Here is a 7754-nt window from a genome sequence, read left to right as displayed (position 1 = left end):
CCCTATCTGCCCCTGACCTCCGCCCCTATCTGCCCCTGACCTCCGCCCCTATCTGCGCCTGACCTCCGCCCCTATCTGCGCTTGACCAGACAATCAATAAACAACCTCATAGAGGCACTGCCTTATCAGGTTGACCATGGATGGTCAAAAGACATAGAGGTGGTGATGTTCTTGTACTGGCTGGCCCATGCTGCGTCCTATAAGGTTGTGTCCTCAGCATTCCTAAATCGACTGCACAGGGTTGTGCACAAGGTCAGCAGGGCTATCCTTGGCCTACCAAAAATGATGGTGCGTCTCCCTCAGGGTGAAGAGTTGGAGGAGGCTGGTGCAGGGTTTGCAGGCTCTCCTGCTTTTCGGATGGTAGTTGGAGCTATTGACGGTTGCCACGTCCGTATAAAGCCCCCAGTGGTCAATGCAGCCTGTTATTTTAACAGGAAATTACTCCATTCAGTCCAGCTCCAGGCTGTGTGTGACCACAGAGGAAAGTTCCTAGACATCTGTGTCGGCTTTCCTGGATCTGTCCATGATGCAAGGACCCTAAAGAACAGTGCCATTTACAGCAGACAGTTATACCCACCCGAAGGCTGGTGCATCCTGGGAGATGGAGGGTACCCCTGCCTGACATCACCCATCACCATCACGACCCCCTACCGTGAGCCTGTTGCCTCTCCAGTTGAGGCCCGCTACAACAGGCATCATTCCAGGGCCGGTGCGTGATCGAGAGGGCCTCTGGCATGCTGAAGACCCGCTGGAGGGCCATCTTTTTTAAAGCCCTTGAGGTGAGCCCAGACTTCACCCCCATCATTGTTACATGCGGTGTCATTTTACACAACATGTGCTTTGCCACCGGTGACATCATGGAAGCAGATGTGGGCGATGATGATGATGATGATGTCAACAACGAGGACAACGCTGACACCAACAGAGAAGTTGTGTGCGGTGATTTCATGAGGAGCCGTCTGGCAGCAGCAGTTTCCGCACCCGACGTCCACGGTCCTGCACTAATGGAACATGACTATGTTTAGAGTCATCCATCTTTACTCTCCTTTGTTATAAAGTTTATATTGTATTGTTTTAAAGTTCTATAGAAGTTATATTTCATTAAACAACATTCTCAGTTAAACAATTAATTCATGATAGTAGTAATAAGCACTTTTGTATTGTTAATATTAAAAAATATTTCAATTAACATACAATGTGCCATGGGTTTTCATTATATTACAGTAACACAGGTTAACATCTGTGTATAGCTCTAAAATCGTCTGCAGAATTGTAGCCAGGAAGAAACATGTAATCCTATGGAATTGGGAGAATTTTGAAAATGACTCACATGATTATTAATGAAATAATCACTACCTCCTCCTGTCCTGGCTGCTTCTCCAACCACGACTCAACCCTTGATTTCAGATGTTTACTATTTGTGAAAAACAAGACTCTGTGTAGTGTGTCAATCAAATTTGTTCATAAATGCTATACTGATTTTCATAAACTCAGTCAATTGTCAACAACTGAATACAGTGGCAATTAATTTATATATTAACCCTTTCAGATTCTGCATTCATTCCAATGGACATAATTAAGTGATATTAACTATGGTGGACTGTGACAGCGGGTATAACTAAATATATGTCATAATAAATATATATATATATATATTACAGAAACGTCTGTTTGTACCTTTAGTCTGAGGGATTTCAGACTTGACAGGTGTCTGCTACGTGCACGAGTAAGTGCAGTGCCAAGTTTGAGATGGCGTTGTTTGGATGAGAAATGCAAATTATATCGTTAGATATATAATTTTTAGAGGGTTGTGGTTTAAAAATAAACATTCTGACATAAAGACTCTGTCAGCTGAACATTAAGTCAGCTATACTGTTTACTTATGAATATTATATTATATTATATTTTATTATTATTATATTTTACTCAATTTTCCACATTTATTGTATGTCATTATGTCAGGATCAGTATTTGCGTTCTATCATGCACAAATAAAAATGTCACAGAACTTTTGCTGTGTAATTGTAACAATGAGCTCTCAAACACACCAAACCAACAATTACTAAAAAAACACACACACACAAAATGATTTTGCACTAGTATATATAAAATGTATATTATATCAATGGATTTTACATTTACTGTAGAAATAAAGAATGGTCATATTTTTGTTCCTGGAATATAATTTAAGCCAGAACGAATTAATACCATAATCACTCAAACAGAATGAAAAATCATACCAGAGATGGTCTTAATTAACAATCTGATTAATTTATTAATTCATTATAATAATTGATTAATTCATTATACAAACTGATTAATTAATTGCAATTATTTATTAATTAAAGATTTTGTCAGGACCTCCATCAGATTAAGGAGCCTCTCTTCCCTACAGTAGCTGCTACCTCTCTCCTCATCTCCTCATCCCTCATCTCCATTCTCACTCTCAATTCTTCTTCTTCTCTCTTCCTCTTTTCTTCTCTCCCTCTCCTCAGACTCTTTCTCTTCTTTCCTCCCGCAGCTGTGCCTCTTCCTCTCTCTTAGCCTCCCTTTCCTCCGGCTCTCTCAAATAGGAAAGAAGCTCACTCTCTCCTGACCCTCTCTTCCCTTGTGTGCCTCCAGTGTCAGAAGGGCCAGGAACAGAGGGAGAGGAACCCACCGCCTCATCCTGGTCACCAGACTGCATTAACACTGGTGGGATGATGGGTGGGTGGCTTTGAGCCTAATGCAGCATCCGTCACCCCATCCCACTTCCAGTTCCCCTCCCGCTGTGCTGACCCCTGACTGTGGACACTGACAGATCCTAGAACATTTGTGGGGAAAAGACTCACAATTACTTACATTTTATTTAACTAATTATTTATATTTATGGAAAAATAGAATGCAACATACAACATCACATTTACGTACTTTGTACTTTTGCTTAAGATTTTCCCACTTTTTCTTCACCCATGCCCATTAAGCCTTTCCCAGCGGGTCGCTTAGATGAACGAAGGCTCTTATAGACCCAGAAGAGAACACAGCAAGCACATATAAGTTATTCACAACAATATCATTGGAAGTTTTTGAATTTATAAAGCAAACACAGAACATGTGTTACTAAGTTAAACCCTATGAGTATCACTCGTAGACCGTAAAATAGTAATAAAACAGACATTAAATGCCAGTAATTCTCACACTAACTTACTCCTTTCTAAAGCTATTGAAGTAAACACATGTCCATATCATTTCTCCTACTGAGCACACCTTTGGACTAAAAAACCCAGTGGAACATTTTACAGGAGTTGTACAGTGGATGTATATTTAATTACTCTATAATATTTCTATAACAAATCAGAGGGACAGACATTGGACAGACTTTTCCTACATCCTCCGATAACATTTTACACAATATAACAGCAAATACATAAGCCTATGACACATAACAAATAAAGTAAAATACCAATTACTACAGCATCTACAAAAGCTTACAAATATCAATGACCGCTACTTACTCAAAACCTTTGATTGCCGTGTTTCTTTTCCCAGTGAAAAGGGCGTCATTGGCAATGTGCCAGTTAATGAGGCGCTCAGTATCTTCATCAGACCCTACAAGATAAACACAGTACTTTTTTGGCACAACATAAACCCATTAATATTACGAGACAATAAAATATAACTTTAATTAGGGTTAAACATTTGAATTCTTACACTTAAAGGGGTCATATAATGGTACATGCACTTTTACAAGTTGATTGCACTGAAATGTCTGTTGTCGTGGAAATTCTTTCTCCACTTTAAATAATAATTGGAAGACAGCTGGAGATTTCAAAAGTTATAAAGATCTTTATTTCTTGCAAGAAAGGCAGTTCACACATCAGTCAGAGTCTGATATGGAAGGGCCCTGACTTCTCCTTTTTGCTCAGCTATATACCCTTAACACATCCTGGTCTGTCTCAAAAGATCGCCTTGGTTTACCTTAAAAGGCAACATGTCTCTGTTCGAGATCTCTTCTAACATACATTCTATCTAGACAAAGCAATACCATGTCTGCAAAAGTTTCCTGTTATTAGCTGCTGATCTCATTCGCACCTTTTGCCTATCTCTATTTTCATCAAAGCTGCACACATACTTTTCACACTTAAAAGTATACAGTAGGTCACTTTGACATTTTGTTGTCTGCAAACTTATATGATCATATTTCCTTAAATGCTTATGAGTAAAAATAAATATTCAACGTTAACACAAGTTGCACACACCTAAAAGTAAAAGAACACATCTAAATGTAAAATTTCCATCACAATCCACCCCATGTTCATTCAAAGAACATACACACAAATTTTGACATTTACTTCTCCATAATCATAGTTTCCTGGTTTGGCCTTTCCTATAACAATTATAAGTTAGTGACTTTAATACCACCTAATATCTCTAATCATACCATGTTCCATCTTTTACTTTAGAATACCTGTCAAATATTCCTTTAATTAGCATTCTAAGTTGTAATTAAAATACCACCTGTTTCCAATGTTACATACCATAGTACATTGCCTTTTAACTTTGAATCAAGTTTCATTATCCTTTGCTAAATTTCGAATCACATTGATCTATTAGGCCTTTAACAGGCTGATACCTGCTGATTAACCATTTTTCTTAACCATATTTTGCTAGCTTTTAGACTATTGTTTTACTTAGTAAGATCTATTTAAGGATCTGTGTAATAAAATCTAACCAAAAAAGTTCTAAAATCTTTTCATTTTTATCCTTAACACAAATATCAATAATTGTATTATTTTGTTTCAAACAATGTCATTAATTTTTAAATTAAATTAACTCAGCTCAAACCAGCTCTTGCCATTTTATCTTTAATTACCTATCTTAAAATCCTATTTTCCAGAATTAACTGATGGACATAACATGTCCTGCCTCTATTTGTTGGCAATGCGGAATAATTCATTATGGATCCATTGATCCAGATCATTAAATCCGTAACTTCATTCTGAATTAAGAGAGCTTTTTTAGAATTTTGCTTTGAGCAAATATTCTATTTCACTGAAATGTCTTAGATTCATTTTAGTCTTTAAATTTGACATGTTTGAGTTACATTGTTCTTGGTCTTGGTTTTACCTTTGTGCTCATATTTTTTCTAATACGTTGAAGACCTTTCTCAACAAAACAAGTTCATGTTTCATTTCTGGAAGCCGGGTTAATAATAATTCAGAAATTTAATATGTTTCCCATAATCAATCACCTTCTGAAAGTTTTTTCTTTTGCTATTTTAACAAATGGAAACACCTAAAAAATATTTAATGTAGTCATTAATTAATCGCTATAGAAGTTTACCCTATTATCTATTCGGACCTAGTCCAGCAGAGTAACTTATCCTCTCTTATTAGAGAACAATTATTACCCCTATTAATTAATTTTTTTAGCATCTATGATATCTTAATTAGGGTTCTAAACCCTCAAGTTTCTTCAAAAATAGTCCTTAGATTATTTATTATCTTTACAGTAATGTACCTATTTAGAGTCCCTATACTCTACAGAATTAAGAAATCTTCCTCTTCTTAATTTACGTGAACCTGAAATATTAAAATTAATTAGTAATTGTTCAAATCATGAGATCTAAATCATACAGTCCTACAGTTTGATTGAAACAAATACAACATCAATAAACATCACACAAAATTAATTATTACAGTATTCTAAGCCTAAACCATTAGTTGGTTCACATCCTCCAGATGTGTTGATCATCTCGTTGCCCCATGGACGGTCCGTCTTCACCAGGGTGATTCTTTGCGAACCGTTGCCATGGATTTTTTCCCACGTTGGCAAGGGAGGATAAGTTACTAGCACTCCCTTTGTCCCTCACTTTACGCTGTGCGTTGTCGTTGGTGTCGGCGTTTGGGGTTGTTGAGGCTGGTTTGAGTAGTTTAAGTCGATATGCTTGGACGGAGGTGTCACTCACTGCAACCTTGCTGATAGTTGCAAGATTTTTCCTCAGAACACAACCGCAGTCCACTGGACCTTGTTTGTGGAGTGAACCATAAGAACAACCTGTGAATGGAGACCTTAAGTATTTTGTTAGTGACAACATCATGTATCATGTCGCCAGACTCATCTGCTTGTCTGGCCGGTCATCCTTTTTTGATGAGACCTGTGAAATTTCATGTTAAACAGTGACAAGACAATATTTTATACATTTGGAACAGAATCAGTTCTGTTCGATGAGATCCATCATGACATCCTGTAAAAGGAAAAAGTTAAATATGGGGTGGACAGGGCAAGCTTGCTTGCTCTCTGCCTTCCCAAAGTTATACGCTGCGCAGGTGTGGCATTGTTTATTTCTGCCACAACAATAACCCATACCACAGTAGTTAGACAAATTCATCCATGGTTGTTATTTTATTGGGAATATTTTCTTCCCTGTTGGGTCATATTTTATCTGTTTAGATACAGCTGTTTTGATTGACATCATTTATCTCAGTGTCTCTCAGAACACCATAATTCACACACTCACTTTCACACACTCCACACACCCCTCTCTGGCCAGAGATTCATTCATTCATTCATTCATTCTTGTCTGCCTTAGCAGTTTATGAACTGAATGGGGAACATATATTAGGAGTGGAATACCACCAAATATGAACGGTAACAAAGTTCGACGACGACAGAAACTACTGAACGTAGACACACTGTGGCATTCCCCTTGCGACAGTGTCTGAACGTTACGATATCAATTCTCAGTTGTCCGATGCAGTCGTCATGTGTTTGAGTTTAACACCGTGAACGTAAACCTAACTTTTCAAAATCAAATAGATTAAACACTTTAAATAGAAATCGTATAGACCTACAATTGCAGTTGAGAGAATCCGTTTTAATTTCTCAAATGCAATTTGTCATTCTTTGCACAATTTCAATTTTCCACTTTTTGCTGTTGCTCATAAGCTATTTAAAAGAATATTTAGAAATCTTCACACAATCTTTGATCCATGGACAAAAATAAAAAAACATTTCTATCTCGCTGATAATGACAGCATGTGATTTCAAATGTTTATAATTAGAAAACATTGTTTCTATTGAATCTAGAAAATTACCTTTTTAAATGAAATGGAGTGACCAATATTTTTGTCAAATCACAATTTATATTTAAAGTTGGTCACCCAATCTCATTCTCATATGCACAATGCACAAAAATTGTCTTAGTTAAACATACAGTAAACCATTGACTCTAAGAATCTCATAGATCAAAACCATTTTTCCTCACTGTCTCCCAGGGATAACGGGATTCAAATTCTAGACGCCTTCATATAGAAAGTATAATATTTAAAACACGTGCAATTCATATAGTACTATTTATTCGTCATTTTAAGAGTTCTGATTCCCTTAATATTTTTTCCTTAGTGACTGTTTGTAAAACCCTGTGCTCTCAGATGGCCACACATTTTGTCAGTGGTTGGAGTCACATTGTTTCACAAAAAGCCCCAATTCTCTCCACTCTGCAGTCAGTGGTTTAGCTAAAGAGATGTGAGGGACTTCCCCCTCAACATCATACAGTGATGCTTGGCTATCAGTCAATTCAACCTTCACAGCACACCATTTATCTGACCAAATGAACTCTGAGGTTTTCAGTTCCTCAATCTCTAGTTCAGACCATTTTTCAGCAAAAATTTCATCTGGCTCATTGCTAACATGACATGTGCAATGCAAATCACTTTCTTCCATGAAATCATGGTCAGGAGGCATCCTATTTGTGGCTTTGTTTTGCAGACCAC

The sequence above is a fragment of the Scardinius erythrophthalmus genome (assembly GCF_964197995.2).
Source record: "Scardinius erythrophthalmus genome assembly, chromosome: 13".
Lineage (NCBI taxonomy): Eukaryota > Metazoa > Chordata > Actinopteri > Cypriniformes > Leuciscidae > Scardinius > Scardinius erythrophthalmus.
This window is presented reverse-complemented; position numbering follows the sequence as displayed.